The sequence below is a fragment of the Ranitomeya variabilis genome, chromosome 4 (genome assembly GCF_051348905.1).
Source record: "Ranitomeya variabilis isolate aRanVar5 chromosome 4, aRanVar5.hap1, whole genome shotgun sequence".
Taxonomy (NCBI): Eukaryota; Metazoa; Chordata; class Amphibia; order Anura; family Dendrobatidae; genus Ranitomeya; species Ranitomeya variabilis.
The window spans coordinates 736,805,343-736,822,603 of NC_135235.1; the positions used below are offsets into that span (position 1 = coordinate 736,805,343).

General features: G+C 45.6%; 1 protein-coding gene, 7 non-coding genes and 2 pseudogenes across 7 annotated transcripts; all 10 read left to right on the forward strand.

Moving 5' to 3' along the window:
• LOC143768002 (uncharacterized) overlaps nt 1-17,261 on the forward strand; it is a 579,067-nt gene that overhangs the window by 402,056 nt on the left and 159,750 nt on the right.
• Nucleotides 1,351-1,522, forward strand: LOC143770754 (U2 spliceosomal RNA; annotated as a pseudogene).
• LOC143771112 (U2 spliceosomal RNA) lies at nt 2,503-2,696 on the forward strand. Its single transcript, XR_013215006.1, has one exon. It is a non-coding gene; the product is annotated as a U2 spliceosomal RNA (small nuclear RNA).
• Nucleotides 3,685-3,878, forward strand: LOC143771113 (U2 spliceosomal RNA). The gene has a single exon (XR_013215007.1). It is a non-coding gene; the product is annotated as a U2 spliceosomal RNA (small nuclear RNA).
• LOC143771115 (U2 spliceosomal RNA) lies at nt 4,870-5,063 on the forward strand. Its single transcript, XR_013215008.1, has one exon. It is a non-coding gene; the product is annotated as a U2 spliceosomal RNA (small nuclear RNA).
• Nucleotides 6,054-6,247, forward strand: LOC143771116 (U2 spliceosomal RNA). The gene has a single exon (XR_013215009.1). It is a non-coding gene; the product is annotated as a U2 spliceosomal RNA (small nuclear RNA).
• Nucleotides 12,433-12,633, forward strand: LOC143770741 (U2 spliceosomal RNA; annotated as a pseudogene).
• Nucleotides 13,618-13,811, forward strand: LOC143771117 (U2 spliceosomal RNA). Its single transcript, XR_013215010.1, has one exon. It is a non-coding gene; the product is annotated as a U2 spliceosomal RNA (small nuclear RNA).
• Nucleotides 14,801-14,994, forward strand: LOC143771118 (U2 spliceosomal RNA). The gene has a single exon (XR_013215011.1). It is a non-coding gene; the product is annotated as a U2 spliceosomal RNA (small nuclear RNA).
• LOC143771119 (U2 spliceosomal RNA) lies at nt 15,981-16,174 on the forward strand. The gene has a single exon (XR_013215012.1). It is a non-coding gene; the product is annotated as a U2 spliceosomal RNA (small nuclear RNA).

The window sequence follows — 17,261 nt, forward strand, 5'->3', positions numbered from 1 at the left end:
TTATCAATGGAGGGTAAGATTCTAGTGATTAAAATGGTATTACTTCCCATCATTTTGTATGCTGCTATGGTCTTCCCTCCAAACCCCCTCTACTTAAAGGCGCTTATGAAACCACTGTTTTATTTTCTATGGGGTTCCAAAATGGAGAAATTAAGGAGGGTGGTGGTTTGTAAAAGTAAGAAGAACGGTGGCAAGGCTTTTCCCAACCTGAAACTATTTATTTTTATCAAGTTCTTTGTTTTTTGTTATAAAAACTTGAACAATGTTGGGGCTTTCTCGTGCTTCCTGAGATACGCTACAGGATTCACTTTTAGGAAGCTAAATTTTAGCATGAATACTAACTGCCCTTTCCTTTTATCACCCCCCGAACAATACAGGGTCTTGGAAAGCACCATTTCCGAGTATGATTTAGTTCATGTTGACCGTCAGTTCCTTCTTGACCAGCGGAAGTTAACCATTATCTGTAAGGGTCACGAGGAGATGGAGGACGTGTCCAATTTTTCCATCTCCAGATGCAGGCTAGTATGGAATAATGTTGCCTGTCCAGCCCTTAGTAACTCCCAAAAGGATCTGGCTTGGCAGGTAGTTCATCAGTGCCTCCCAACAAGGGCTTTTCAGCATCATAGGGGTTTGGTGGCCAGTGCCAGATGCCCTAGAGACAGGTGTGCGCCAGAGGAGTCTGTGTTTCATTTATTCTGGGACTGCTCCTATGCTCAGGAGCTCTGGCAAACAGTGGGTACCCTCCTAAAATGGATATGTGGGGTACAGTCCCTAACCTGTGACACAATAATATACGGTATTATTAACTGCCCTACCATGAAACAAGCTCGGGTGGCATGGCTAATGATTAACTGTTTCAAAGAATCAATATGGAAAGTGCGAAACATACTTCTGTTTAAACGTGATGTTATTTCTGTAAATGACTGTATTGGACTGGCACTGTGTGAGATGTATACATACTACCTGCATGACTGTAAAAAAATGGGAGTTAAAGAAGCAAAACGGTTATGGTGTTTACAAATCTGGAACATGTATTTACATATGTAAAGTATATGCTTATTAGTTGTATTTATTTGTGTTCTTAATTTTTTATCAGATTGTTTTAAGCCATGTTTTATTCAAGTGTGAATTTTATTTTACTTGGATTACTTTTAACAACAATGGTTTTAAAATCTGAAGAATTGCAAATGGGTCTCAGCAAGATAAAAGAACACAGTTTTATATGCATATGTATTGTACTGTTTTTATATTTTTACCCTGTTTTATAATCAGATTTGTATTTGTTTTTATGTCATATTTTATTCAAGTCTTTGATTTGTTTGGATTTATGATGTATGTCTGATTTTAATAAACCCTATTTGAAAAGTGATCTGTTCTTGTCAGTTTAATATCTGATACGTCCCCTATGTGGGGACCACATATTAAATGGCTTTTTGGAACCGGGAGATGGACTAGGAGCTTGCTCTGTCCACTCCACGCATTGACCCGTTCTTGCAGACTTTCCGGGAACAGTGCACATCTTCTCTGATCCGGTTTCTAAAAACAGAATGAATTGAAATCAGCACGAGCAAGTTGTCCTTTAACCCTTTATGGGAATTTGTTTCAGGGTCAAAAAAGCACATTTCTCATGCCAAATGTAACGTTTTGCTTGATTTCTCCTGGCCAATTGCAACATTTTGTGTGCCGTGCCGTGCCGTGCCGTGCCTTGCTTTCACCTAGGTATGTCAAGCATTGTATTGCATCCAATATGCAAGCAATCAATCAATCAATTAATCAATCAGTCTTTGTAGGTTGCAACAGGTGTGTGAAGATGTAGGTAGGCCTGAATTAGGCCTTTGTTACAGTGTTGATAATATATTGTGCCATCTACAAAATTAGGCGCCTGCCTGCCTGCCTGCCTGCCTGCCTGCCTGCTGTCAGCACTTGGTATTTAAATTGAAGTATCCAATGAGTACTTCTGCCATACATAGCACATTTGTGACCACCGCATGCATGAATTCTTTTGGAAAGCATTGTTTCCCTTTTGTGGACCAGACCACCGACTTTCAAATGCGGTGTAGATATGATATGTATTTGAAAAAAAAGGAAAACTGGTGTCTGTGCTGCTCTCGAATCTGCTTGTCTTGTCCATCTGCACCTGTGTGAGGAGGAGGAGTATTCTAATGCCTTTGACCAACCTGGTGCGCTGCCTGCAGTGGATAGAATCTTAGCACGGAACCTTCACGTGCAGTCACAATGGGAGTGGTGGGTGTGTCAAAGTAGGCGGAGTTATGCAGATTCAAAGCGCGTTGTGCGCAGCGTGAACGATCACACACAGAGACACACACACAGACACACACCCACCTACCCCCCCCCCCCCCCACACAGCCACACCAGAGCTGTCATTGGGAATACACCCAGAGTTTCTGAAAATGTCTTCCCTGCGGCAATCTTTGGCTATGTCTCCACCATGGGTGTCGGTTGTAGGCCTTGGTGCGGCCCATGCGGCAAAGCATTTCCAGTATCGCTTCTCGGCCTCCTCACGGCTAAGATGTAGTGTAGTATCTGTTCTTGTCAGTTTAATATCTGATACGTCCCCTATGTGGGGACCACATATTAAATGGCTTTTTGGAACCGGGAGATGGACTAGGAGCTTGCTCTGTCCACTCCACGCATTGACCCGTTCTTGCAGACTTTCCGGGAACAGTGCACATCTTCTCTGATCCGGTTTCTAAAAACAGAATGAATTGAAATCAGCACGAGCAAGTTGTCCTTTAACCCTTTATGGGAATTTGTTTCAGGGTCAAAAAAGCACATTTCTCATGCCAAATGTAACGTTTTGCTTGATTTCTCCTGGCCAATTGCAACATTTTGTGTGCCGTGCCGTGCCGTGCCGTGCCGTGCCGTGCCTTGCTTTCACCTAGGTATGTCAAGCATTGTATTGCATCCAATATGCAAGCAATCAATCAATCAATTAATCAATCAGTCTTTGTAGGTTGCAACAGGTGTGTGAAGATGTAGGTAGGCCTGAATTAGGCCTTTGTTACAGTGTTGATAATATATTGTGCCATCTACAAAATTAGGCGCCTGCCTGCCTGCCTGCCTGCCTGCCTGCCTGCTGTCAGCACTTGGTATTTAAATTGAAGTATCCAATGAGTACTTCTGCCATACATAGCACATTTGTGACCACCGCATGCATGAATTCTTTTGGAAAGCATTGTTTCCCTTTTGTGGACCAGACCACCGACTTTCAAATGCGGTGTAGATATGATATGTATTTGAAAAAAAAGGAAAACTGGTGTCTGTGCTGCTCTCGAATCTGCTTGTCTTGTCCATCTGCACCTGTGTGAGGAGGAGGAGTATTCTAATGCCTTTGACCAACCTGGTGCGCTGCCTGCAGTGGATAGAATCTTAGCACGGAACCTTCACGTGCAGTCACAATGGGAGTGGTGGGTGTGTCAAAGTAGGCGGAGTTATGCAGATTCAAAGCGCGTTGTGCGCAGCGTGAACGATCACACACAGAGACACACACACAGACACACACCCACCTACCCCCCCCCCCCCACACAGCCACACCAGAGCTGTCATTGGGAATACACCCAGAGTTTCTGAAAATGTCTTCCCTGCGGCAATCTTTGGCTATGTCTCCACCATGGGTGTCGGTTGTAGGCCTTGGTGCGGCCCATGCGGCAAAGCATTTCCAGTATCGCTTCTCGGCCTCCTCACGGCTAAGATGTAGTGTAGTATCTGTTCTTGTCAGTTTAATATCTGATACGTCCCCTATGTGGGGACCACATATTAAATGGCTTTTTGGAACCGGGAGATGGACTAGGAGCTTGCTCTGTCCACTCCACGCATTGACCCGTTCTTGCAGACTTTCCGGGAACAGTGCACATCTTCTCTGATCCGGTTTCTAAAAACAGAATGAATTGAAATCAGCACGAGCAAGTTGTCCTTTAACCCTTTATGGGAATTTGTTTCAGGGTCAAAAAAGCACATTTCTCATGCCAAATGTAACGTTTTGCTTGATTTCTCCTGGCCAATTGCAACATTTTGTGTGCCGTGCCGTGCCGTGCCGTGCCGTGCCGTGCCTTGCTTTCACCTAGGTATGTCAAGCATTGTATTGCATCCAATATGCAAGCAATCAATCAATCAATTAATCAATCAGTCTTTGTAGGTTGCAACAGGTGTGTGAAGATGTAGGTAGGCCTGAATTAGGCCTTTGTTACAGTGTTGATAATATATTGTGCCATCTACAAAATTAGGCGCCTGCCTGCCTGCCTGCCTGCCTGCCTGCCTGCTGTCAGCACTTGGTATTTAAATTGAAGTATCCAATGAGTACTTCTGCCATACATAGCACATTTGTGACCACCGCATGCATGAATTCTTTTGGAAAGCATTGTTTCCCTTTTGTGGACCAGACCACCGACTTTCAAATGCGGTGTAGATATGATATGTATTTGAAAAAAAAGGAAAACTGGTGTCTGTGCTGCTCTCGAATCTGCTTGTCTTGTCCATCTGCACCTGTGTGAGGAGGAGGAGTATTCTAATGCCTTTGACCAACCTGGTGCGCTGCCTGCAGTGGATAGAATCTTAGCACGGAACCTTCACGTGCAGTCACAATGGGAGTGGTGGGTGTGTCAAAGTAGGCGGAGTTATGCAGATTCAAAGCGCGTTGTGCGCAGCGTGAACGATCACACACAGAGACACACACACAGACACACACCCACCTACCCCCCCCCCCCCCCCACACAGCCACACCAGAGCTGTCATTGGGAATACACCCAGAGTTTCTGAAAATGTCTTCCCTGCGGCAATCTTTGGCTATGTCTCCACCATGGGTGTCGGTTGTAGGCCTTGGTGCGGCCCATGCGGCAAAGCATTTCCAGTATCGCTTCTCGGCCTCCTCACGGCTAAGATGTAGTGTAGTATCTGTTCTTGTCAGTTTAATATCTGATACGTCCCCTATGTGGGGACCACATATTAAATGGCTTTTTGGAACCGGGAGATGGACTAGGAGCTTGCTCTGTCCACTCCACGCATTGACCCGTTCTTGCAGACTTTCCGGGAACAGTGCACATCTTCTCTGATCCGGTTTCTAAAAACAGAATGAATTGAAATCAGCACGAGCAAGTTGTCCTTTAACCCTTTATGGGAATTTGTTTCAGGGTCAAAAAAGCACATTTCTCATGCCAAATGTAACGTTTTGCTTGATTTCTCCTGGCCAATTGCAACATTTTGTGTGCCGTGCCGTGCCGTGCCGTGCCGTGCCGTGCCTTGCTTTCACCTAGGTATGTCAAGCATTGTATTGCATCCAATATGCAAGCAATCAATCAATCAATTAATCAATCAGTCTTTGTAGGTTGCAACAGGTGTGTGAAGATGTAGGTAGGCCTGAATTAGGCCTTTGTTACAGTGTTGATAATATATTGTGCCATCTACAAAATTAGGCGCCTGCCTGCCTGCCTGCCTGCCTGCCTGCCTGCTGTCAGCACTTGGTATTTAAATTGAAGTATCCAATGAGTACTTCTGCCATACATAGCACATTTGTGACCACCGCATGCATGAATTCTTTTGGAAAGCATTGTTTCCCTTTTGTGGACCAGACCACCGACTTTCAAATGCGGTGTAGATATGATATGTATTTGAAAAAAAAGGAAAACTGGTGTCTGTGCTGCTCTCGAATCTGCTTGTCTTGTCCATCTGCACCTGTGTGAGGAGGAGGAGTATTCTAATGCCTTTGACCAACCTGGTGCGCTGCCTGCAGTGGATAGAATCTTAGCACGGAACCTTCACGTGCAGTCACAATGGGAGTGGTGGGTGTGTCAAAGTAGGCGGAGTTATGCAGATTCAAAGCGCGTTGTGCGCAGCGTGAACGATCACACACAGAGACACACACACAGACACACACCCACCTACCCCCCCCCCCCCCCACACAGCCACACCAGAGCTGTCATTGGGAATACACCCAGAGTTTCTGAAAATGTCTTCCCTGCGGCAATCTTTGGCTATGTCTCCACCATGGGTGTCGGTTGTAGGCCTTGGTGCGGCCCATGCGGCAAAGCATTTCCAGTATCGCTTCTCGGCCTCCTCACGGCTAAGATGTAGTGTAGTATCTGTTCTTGTCAGTTTAATATCTGATACGTCCCCTATGTGGGGACCACATATTAAATGGCTTTTTGGAACCGGGAGATGGACTAGGAGCTTGCTCTGTCCACTCCACGCATTGACCCGTTCTTGCAGACTTTCCGGGAACAGTGCACATCTTCTCTGATCCGGTTTCTAAAAACAGAATGAATTGAAATCAGCACGAGCAAGTTGTCCTTTAACCCTTTATGGGAATTTGTTTCAGGGTCAAAAAAGCACATTTCTCATGCCAAATGTAACGTTTTGCTTGATTTCTCCTGGCCAATTGCAACATTTTGTGTGCCGTGCCGTGCCGTGCCGTGCCGTGCCGTGCCTTGCTTTCACCTAGGTATGTCAAGCATTGTATTGCATCCAATATGCAAGCAATCAATCAATCAATTAATCAATCAGTCTTTGTAGGTTGCAACAGGTGTGTGAAGATGTAGGTAGGCCTGAATTAGGCCTTTGTTACAGTGTTGATAATATATTGTGCCATCTACAAAATTAGGCGCCTGCCTGCCTGCCTGCCTGCCTGCCTGCCTGCTGTCAGCACTTGGTATTTAAATTGAAGTATCCAATGAGTACTTCTGCCATACATAGCACATTTGTGACCACCGCATGCATGAATTCTTTTGGAAAGCATTGTTTCCCTTTTGTGGACCAGACCACCGACTTTCAAATGCGGTGTAGATATGATATGTATTTGAAAAAAAAGGAAAACTGGTGTCTGTGCTGCTCTCGAATCTGCTTGTCTTGTCCATCTGCACCTGTGTGAGGAGGAGGAGTATTCTAATGCCTTTGACCAACCTGGTGCGCTGCCTGCAGTGGATAGAATCTTAGCACGGAACCTTCACGTGCAGTCACAATGGGAGTGGTGGGTGTGTCAAAGTAGGCGGAGTTATGCAGATTCAAAGCGCGTTGTGCGCAGCGTGAACGATCACACACAGAGACACACACACAGACACACACCCACCTACCCCCCCCCCCCCCACACAGCCACACCAGAGCTGTCATTGGGAATACACCCAGAGTTTCTGAAAATGTCTTCCCTGCCGCAATCTTTTGCTAGGTCTCCACAATGGGTGTCGGTTGTAGGCCTTGGTGCGGCTCACGTGGCACAGCGTGACCACTATCGCTTCTCGGCCTCATGGCTGCGATCAATCAGTCTAACTGAGAGATTGTAGTCAGGTCGGGTGCTTTCGGTACCCTCTCTCTCGGCCTGGGGGGATCGCTCCTCTTCGGAGGGGCTTCACCCCCCTGCTGCTATAGGGAGAGAGGATTAGTCCGGAGCAACGAGTTGCGATCGCCTTAAAAAGGGCGCTAGCCTTTTTTTTCTTGTGTGCTTACAGCTGGAGTTCTTTTTCGGAAGGATGCCGGCTACACTTACCTTTGCATCGGGAGAACCCCGGATGAGGAACACGGTCCGTATCGAGGTCTTGGAGAGATACCGGAAGGAGAAAGAAATCCGCTACGTTTGCAACACCGTCCTTCTTGGGATCCTGGAGTTCGGCAGAGAGGACATCTTCTGTTTTCAGGACAACGAGCAGAAAGGTACTTATACTATTACCTTTAGGAGCCATGGTTGTTGTCAGCAGTTGGTCCAAAAGGTGAATGAACACATGTTTGCTGATGAACTGGAGGGCCTGGTCTTCTCCCTGCTTTTCGTCCAAGAGGAGGTACAAATGATTGTTTTCTTTCCAAATCCTTTTGTGGAAGTATTGGACATTGTAACCTGTTTGCGTCGCTATTGCGATGAAGTAACCTTTCAAGGGAATGTTAAAAACGCCGTTGGTTTCTGGTGTGGCAAGCGGAAATTCCTGGTGCGGCTGAAGAAAAATCCTGAGGGCTTTGGAGGAACAGAGCATCCCCCCTCTACCATCACCATTGGGAAGAGCCGTGGCTACTTATTCTACACAGGTATGCCTATGTATTGCAGGAACTGTGGCAAGATGGGGCATACCCAAGGTAATTGTGTGGAAAGAAGAGCATTCCGCTGCAGTAATTGTGGCCAACTCGGACACTTAATGAAGGATTGCCCTCAAAAGAAGGTTTGTAACCTATGCGGGGAGGATGGACATATGTTCCGGGGATGCCCACATAGGACCAAAGTCCGTACATATGCAGAGGCGGCTGAGGGACCCGTGCCAAGGCGGGAACCAGCTATTGTCCCGGTCCATGCTGTGCGGAATATCCCGGAGACCGGAGTAAGGCCTGAGCCAAGTCCCACTGTTCCTACAGCAGAGGAGGCGGCTGAGAAGGCCAAGGGCGCGGAGGAGAAGGTGGGGACGGAGCAGGAGTGTGGTGGCCCTCAGGGAGGCCCTCCTGTGTCGAAGTCCCAAAAAAAGGGCGGAGGGCGGACCACCCAGAGACTGGAGCAGGGGGACTCTCCCGTTGGGGGGGTAACCCTTGTGTCGAAGGTCTCGGATGAGGCTGGTGTGTTGGAGCAGAGCGCCCCCACTACGTTGGCGGTGGGGGGCACTGTGGCGAAGACCCCAGTCATTCCCAGGGACTCAAGCCAGCAGACCGCAGTTTTTTTCCCTACAGGTGTTGGTGTGGATGAGGCCGTTCTGTCAGATCTGGAGGTCCCCCAGGAAGTGAGAGGCCATGTAGCTATCACAGAGGACGACTGCACGAGTGAGCTGTCTGAGCCTTCTGGAAAGAAGCTGCGGGGGGATACTCTTCTGGAGCCCAACCCGGAATCTCCGGATGTGTGCCTTGCCAGCGGAGACGTGTGGCTGAATTCGGACTCTTCTGGGTATCCACTACCTGGCTCCTCGGATCCCCGGAACATTGACTCTTTTTCCTCACTACAAGTGGTGATTGAGGAGTTGGTGGACATTATGGAAGTCTCTCCTCCACCATGACATAAATGCCATCCATGAGGTGTCTCTCACTTAATGTGAGATCTCTAAAGAGCCCTGTTCGCAGGGCTGCTCTTTTTGATTTTTTTGAAACATTAGACTTTGACATATGTTTTTTACAGGAGTGTGGTCTGCAGCATGGAATCCGGTATAACGAGATAAAAAAGGACTGGAAACTAGGGCCCTCTGTATGGTCGGGCTCGAACGAGAACAAGTCTGCTGGTGTGGGTCTGCTCTGCCGAGGTAATAACATCATCATCTCCTCTGTTACTGAGATTGTACCCGGCAGAGCTATCCTAGTACATTTGTGTTTTAATAATTTTAATTTCCGTGTCATTAATGTGTACGCTCCACCAGATAAACAGGAGCGTATACGTTTGTTTGAAATTTTACCGGTTTTCTGTGTAGGGTCATCTCCTCTCTTGATAGCTGGGGACTTTAATTGCCTGAATGTGAATGAGCGCCGAGGAGGAGGTGACCCAATCCGTAAGATAGATAAGTCGTGTTTTTTACTAAATAGCTTGCAGACCGATTTTAAGTTATGCGATGCCTGGAGGTCGCTTTCGCCGACGGACCCAGGATTTACATGGTCCGGTCGGGGAGTGGCTTCCAGGATCGATTTTATGTTTTTATCTGAGGATTTTAGCCCTGTACAATTTGTTTTAATGCCTAATTTATTCTCTGATCATAAAATTTTAAGCTTAAAGATAGAGTATCAAGGAGAGCTGAGGATAAACAGAGGTTTATGGCGCCTGGGAGTCCATTTGCTGGAAGACCCTCAGGTGAGGTCAGACTTCTGTAATGCCTACCAGGAATGGAGACAGCTAAGGCCTCCATATATTAAAATCCTATCCTGGTGGGAAGTGATCAAAGATAAAATAAGGGTGTTTTTTATCAGGGCTGGAAAAAGGAAGGCGCGGCTGAAAAAGCAGATTTATGTAAATTTAAATATGAGACTGCAAACTCTCCACAAATTTAAAGAGATAGGACTAGAGGTGGAAGATGATATTGCAAGCCTAAAAACTGAAATACAATTGTGCCTAGATCAAAAAGGTAAAGAAATAATTTTTAATTCCAAAGTGAAACATTTAGAAGAAGGTGAGAAGTGTACACGTTTCTTTTTTAAAAAAGTGATGGAGAAAAAGGAGACGATCACCTGTCTTGATGGAGAAACAACTGTGGAAGGTATGAAGAAGGTGGCTTTTAATTTTTATAGAGACCTTTTTAGTAAAAAAAGTGTAAATAATGTGTTTTTACAAGATGCTCTTAATATCCTAGATTTTAAGTTAAGTTCTGTAGACCAGGGGTTTTTAATAAATGATGTTAGCCTGGAAGAACTTTTTAATGTTTTTAAAAGTTTTTCAAAAGGGAAAGCCCCAGGAGCAGATGGTCTACCTGTTGAATTTTATTTGACTTTTTGGGATGTTTTAAAGGAGGATCTTTTAGCACTTTTTAAAGAGGTTTTTATGTGTTCAGAGCTGCCTAAGTCATGGAGGAGGGGGATAGTGTCCTTAATTTATAAGAAAAAGGGCGCTCGTGATGACCTCAAGAACTGGAGGCCTATCACCCTCCTCAACATGGATTATAAAGTTTTAGCCAAAATTATTGCTTGTCGTTTTAAAACTGTTATTAACAAACTGATACAACCCGAACAAGTATGTGGAGTACCAGGGAGGAATATTGCTGAGATATTAAATGTTATTAGAGATGCAATATGGTACTCTAGGGATAGAAGTCAGAGCCTGGCCCTGTTGGCACTGGACTTTGAAAAGGCGTTTGACAGGGTCTCGCATGAGTATCTTTTTAAAGTTTTAAAACAAATGGCGATCCCCGACATGTTTTTATCTCGTATTATGATTTTATATAATAATGTGTTTTCTCAAATTTCTGTCAATGGTTTTTTAACAGATTTTATCCCGTTGGAATCCGGAGTGAAGCAGGGGTGTCCATTATCCCCAATTCTTTTTATTTGTGCTATGGAACCCCTGCTGTGTATGATCCGGAGAGACAAAGTGGTCCGAGGGGTTCCTATTCCGGGTGGAGGAGGGGCCCAAGTCAAAGTATTTGCTTACATGGATGATGTTACTGCCATCTGTACAGACCCTGCTTCACTTCGGAGAGTGGTAATGTGCACCAATTTTTTTAGTCAGGCTTCAGGTTTTAAAATGAATTTTAATAAAACTGAATGTTTGATTTTGGGTTCCTGGGATACAAATGACCTACCAGCAGTAAAATTGAAGCACGACAATGTTAAAATCTTGGGAATTGTATTTGACGCTAATAATGATGGACACGTGAGCTGGGAGGAGGTACAGCATAAAATAGTGAAAAAGCTCTCCTTCTGGAATTTGAGAAGCCTGTCAATTGAGGGAAAAATTTTAATCATTAAATCTGTTTTGTTGCCAATGATGCTTTATATTGCCATGGTCTATCCTCCTTCTGAGTTGATGCTAAGAAAACTTACTCGATGTATTTTCATGTTCATTTGGGGATCAAAAATGGAAAAGCTGAGGCGAACGGAAATGTACAAGAAACAGCAAAATGGAGGAAAAGATGTCCCTGACTTGCATTTGTATTTGTATATAAATTTCTTTTGTTTCTGTTTTAAAGTTTTTAACACTAATTCTACTTTTAGTCTGTTTTTAAGATATACTTGTGGTTTTATCTTTAAAAGATGGTCTAGGCCATGCTTATCAGCACCCATTTTATTATGCCCGCCCAAGCATTTTATTGTTTTAGAAAAGGTGATAAGGACTCATAAATTAAAGGACTTGGATGCGGATCTCCTTCTGGACCGGAAAAAACTGATGGTGTATCTGAGAAGAGAAGAAGGAGTGTCCCCGGTGAGCAACTTCTCATGGAGGAGATCCAAGCGTGTGTGGAGGAACGTTTTTGGAAAATTCTTGGCCAACATTCACAAAGACCTTGCATGGATGGCTGCCCGCCAGTGCCTCCCAACCAGAGACTTCCAGCACAGGAGAGGCCTGGCGGCGCGGGCAAAGTGCCCAAGAGACTCTTGCCGAGAGGATGAGACTGTTTTGCACCTTTTTTGGAACTGCTGTTTTGCACAAGAACTTTGGGGGAGATTTGGGATACTTTTAAAATGGGTTTGTGGTCTTAAAGATTTTAGCTATGAGTATGTTTTATATGGACTTTTTAATTGCCCCACTACACACCAGTTCAAAATATGCTGGTGTATAATAAACTGTGCCAAAAATGCAATCTGGAAAGTGAGAAACATTCTACTTTTTAACCGTGATTTTATCTCTGTTAATGATTGTATTAAATTGGCTTTTAGTGAAATGTTTATTTATTTTTTAAAGGATGTTAAAGATGTGGGGAAGAAAGAAGCGAATCGTAGATGGTGTTTTTATATGTGGAATACTGTTTTATATTAAGTTGTTTCATGTAGTTGTATTTTATTATTGTAATTGTCTATGTTTCTTTTGCACAAAAGGTTTCAAATTTTCTTGTTCTATGTCTTATGACTAAATAAAATTTTGTTGAAACCTTATCTGTTCTTGTCAGTTTAATATCTGATACGTCCCCTATGTGGGGACCACATATTAAATGGCTTTTTGGAACCGGGAGATGGACTAGGAGCTTGCTCTGTCCACTCCACGCATTGACCCGTTCTTGCAGACTTTCCGGGAACAGTGCACATCTTCTCTGATCCGGTTTCTAAAAACAGAATGAATTGAAATCAGCACGAGCAAGTTGTCCTTTAACCCTTTATGGGAATTTGTTTCAGGGTCAAAAAAGCACATTTCTCATGCCAAATGTAACGTTTTGCTTGATTTCTCCTGGCCAATTGCAACATTTTGTGTGCCGTGCCGTGCCGTGCCGTGCCGTGCCGTGCCTTGCTTTCACCTAGGTATGTCAAGCATTGTATTGCATCCAATATGCAAGCAATCAATCAATCAATTAATCAATCAGTCTTTGTAGGTTGCAACAGGTGTGTGAAGATGTAGGTAGGCCTGAATTAGGCCTTTGTTACAGTGTTGATAATATATTGTGCCATCTACAAAATTAGGCGCCTGCCTGCCTGCCTGCCTGCCTGCCTGCTGTCAGCACTTGGTATTTAAATTGAAGTATCCAATGAGTACTTCTGCCATACATAGCACATTTGTGACCACCGCATGCATGAATTCTTTTGGAAAGCATTGTTTCCCTTTTGTGGACCAGACCACCGACTTTCAAATGCGGTGTAGATATGATATGTATTTGAAAAAAAAGGAAAACTGGTGTCTGTGCTGCTCTCGAATCTGCTTGTCTTGTCCATCTGCACCTGTGTGAGGAGGAGGAGTATTCTAATGCCTTTGACCAACCTGGTGCGCTGCCTGCAGTGGATAGAATCTTAGCACGGAACCTTCACGTGCAGTCACAATGGGAGTGGTGGGTGTGTCAAAGTAGGCGGAGTTATGCAGATTCAAAGCGCGTTGTGCGCAGCGTGAACGATCACACACAGAGACACACACACAGACACACACCCACCTACCCCCCCCCCCCCACACAGCCACACCAGAGCTGTCATTGGGAATACACCCAGAGTTTCTGAAAATGTCTTCCCTGCGGCAATCTTTGGCTATGTCTCCACCATGGGTGTCGGTTGTAGGCCTTGGTGCGGCCCATGCGGCAAAGCATTTCCAGTATCGCTTCTCGGCCTCCTCACGGCTAAGATGTAGTGTAGTATCTGTTCTTGTCAGTTTAATATCTGATACGTCCCCTATGTGGGGACCACATATTAAATGGCTTTTTGGAACCGGGAGATGGACTAGGAGCTTGCTCTGTCCACTCCACGCATTGACCCGTTCTTGCAGACTTTCCGGGAACAGTGCACATCTTCTCTGATCCGGTTTCTAAAAACAGAATGAATTGAAATCAGCACGAGCAAGTTGTCCTTTAACCCTTTATGGGAATTTGTTTCAGGGTCAAAAAAGCACATTTCTCATGCCAAATGTAACGTTTTGCTTGATTTCTCCTGGCCAATTGCAACATTTTGTGTGCCGTGCCGTGCCGTGCCGTGCCGTGCCGTGCCTTGCTTTCACCTAGGTATGTCAAGCATTGTATTGCATCCAATATGCAAGCAATCAATCAATCAATTAATCAATCAGTCTTTGTAGGTTGCAACAGGTGTGTGAAGATGTAGGTAGGCCTGAATTAGGCCTTTGTTACAGTGTTGATAATATATTGTGCCATCTACAAAATTAGGCGCCTGCCTGCCTGCCTGCCTGCCTGCCTGCCTGCTGTCAGCACTTGGTATTTAAATTGAAGTATCCAATGAGTACTTCTGCCATACATAGCACATTTGTGACCACCGCATGCATGAATTCTTTTGGAAAGCATTGTTTCCCTTTTGTGGACCAGACCACCGACTTTCAAATGCGGTGTAGATATGATATGTATTTGAAAAAAAAGGAAAACTGGTGTCTGTGCTGCTCTCGAATCTGCTTGTCTTGTCCATCTGCACCTGTGTGAGGAGGAGGAGTATTCTAATGCCTTTGACCAACCTGGTGCGCTGCCTGCAGTGGATAGAATCTTAGCACGGAACCTTCACGTGCAGTCACAATGGGAGTGGTGGGTGTGTCAAAGTAGGCGGAGTTATGCAGATTCAAAGCGCGTTGTGCGCAGCGTGAACGATCACACACAGAGACACACACACAGACACACACCCACCTACCCCCCCCCCCCCCACACAGCCACACCAGAGCTGTCATTGGGAATACACCCAGAGTTTCTGAAAATGTCTTCCCTGCGGCAATCTTTGGCTATGTCTCCACCATGGGTGTCGGTTGTAGGCCTTGGTGCGGCCCATGCGGCAAAGCATTTCCAGTATCGCTTCTCGGCCTCCTCACGGCTAAGATGTAGTGTAGTATCTGTTCTTGTCAGTTTAATATCTGATACGTCCCCTATGTGGGGACCACATATTAAATGGCTTTTTGGAACCGGGAGATGGACTAGGAGCTTGCTCTGTCCACTCCACGCATTGACCCGTTCTTGCAGACTTTCCGGGAACAGTGCACATCTTCTCTGATCCGGTTTCTAAAAACAGAATGAATTGAAATCAGCACGAGCAAGTTGTCCTTTAACCCTTTATGGGAATTTGTTTCAGGGTCAAAAAAGCACATTTCTCATGCCAAATGTAACGTTTTGCTTGATTTCTCCTGGCCAATTGCAACATTTTGTGTGCCGTGCCGTGCCGTGCCGTGCCGTGCCGTGCCTTGCTTTCACCTAGGTATGTCAAGCATTGTATTGCATCCAATATGCAAGCAATCAATCAATCAATTAATCAATCAGTCTTTGTAGGTTGCAACAGGTGTGTGAAGATGTAGGTAGGCCTGAATTAGGCCTTTGTTACAGTGTTGATAATATATTGTGCCATCTACAAAATTAGGCGCCTGCCTGCCTGCCTGCCTGCCTGCCTGCTGTCAGCACTTGGTATTTAAATTGAAGTATCCAATGAGTACTTCTGCCATACATAGCACATTTGTGACCACCGCATGCATGAATTCTTTTGGAAAGCATTGTTTCCCTTTTGTGGACCAGACCACCGACTTTCAAATGCGGTGTAGATATGATATGTATTTGAAAAAAAAGGAAAACTGGTGTCTGTGCTGCTCTCGAATCTGCTTGTCTTGTCCATCTGCACCTGTGTGAGGAGGAGGAGTATTCTAATGCCTTTGACCAACCTGGTGCGCTGCCTGCAGTGGATAGAATCTTAGCACGGAACCTTCACGTGCAGTCACAATGGGAGTGGTGGGTGTGTCAAAGTAGGCGGAGTTATGCAGATTCAAAGCGCGTTGTGCGCAGCGTGAACGATCACACACAGAGACACACACACAGACACACACCCACCTACCCCCCCCCCCCCCCACACAGCCACACCAGAGCTGTCATTGGGAATACACCCAGAGTTTCTGAAAATGTCTTCCCTGCGGCAATCTTTGGCTATGTCTCCACCATGGGTGTCGGTTGTAGGCCTTGGTGCGGCCCATGCGGCAAAGCATTTCCAGTATCGCTTCTCGGCCTCCTCACGGCTAAGATGTAGTGTAGTATCTGTTCTTGTCAGTTTAATATCTGATACGTCCCCTATGTGGGGACCACATATTAAATGGCTTTTTGGAACCGGGAGATGGACTAGGAGCTTGCTCTGTCCACTCCACGCATTGACCCGTTCTTGCAGACTTTCCGGGAACAGTGCACATCTTCTCTGATCCGGTTTCTAAAAACAGAATGAATTGAAATCAGCACGAGCAAGTTGTCCTTTAACCCTTTATGGGAATTTGTTTCAGGGTCAAAAAAGCACATTTCTCATGCCAAATGTAACGTTTTGCTTGATTTCTCCTGGCCAATTGCAACATTTTGTGTGCCGTGCCGTGCCGTGCCGTGCCGTGCCGTGCCTTGCTTTCACCTAGGTATGTCAAGCATTGTATTGCATCCAATATGCAAGCAATCAATCAATCAATTAATCAATCAGTCTTTGTAGGTTGCAACAGGTGTGTGAAGATGTAGGTAGGCCTGAATTAGGCCTTTGTTACAGTGTTGATAATATATTGTGCCATCTACAAAATTAGGCGCCTGCCTGCCTGCCTGCCTGCCTGCCTGCCTGCTGTCAGCACTTGGTATTTAAATTGAAGTATCCAATGAGTACTTCTGCCATACATAGCACATTTGTGACCACCGCATGCATGAATTCTTTTGGAAAGCATTGTTTCCCTTTTGTGGACCAGACCACCGACTTTCAAATGCGGTGTAGATATGATATGTATTTGAAAAAAAAGGAAAACTGGTGTCTGTGCTGCTCTCGAATCTGCTTGTCTTGTCCATCTGCACCTGTGTGAGGAGGAGGAGTATTCTAATGCCTTTGACCAACCTGGTGCGCTGCCTGCAGTGGATAGAATCTTAGCACGGAACCTTCACGTGCAGTCACAATGGGAGTGGTGGGTGTGTCAAAGTAGGCGGAGTTATGCAGATTCAAAGCGCGTTGTGCGCAGCGTGAACGATCACACACAGAGACACACACACAGACACACACCCACCTACCCCCCCCCCCCACACAGCCACACCAGAGCTGTCATTGGGAATACACCCAGAGTTTCTGAAAATGTCTTCCCTGCGGCAATCTTTGGCTATGTCTCCACCATGGGTGTCGGTTGTAGGCCTTGGTGCGGCCCATGCGGCAAAGCATTTCCAGTATCGCTTCTCGGCCTCACGGCTAAGATCAGGTGTAGTGACCATATAGTTGCTGCCTTGGTCTTGGCTGGAAGGTGCCTGGGGTACCCGGCTCTTTGGCCT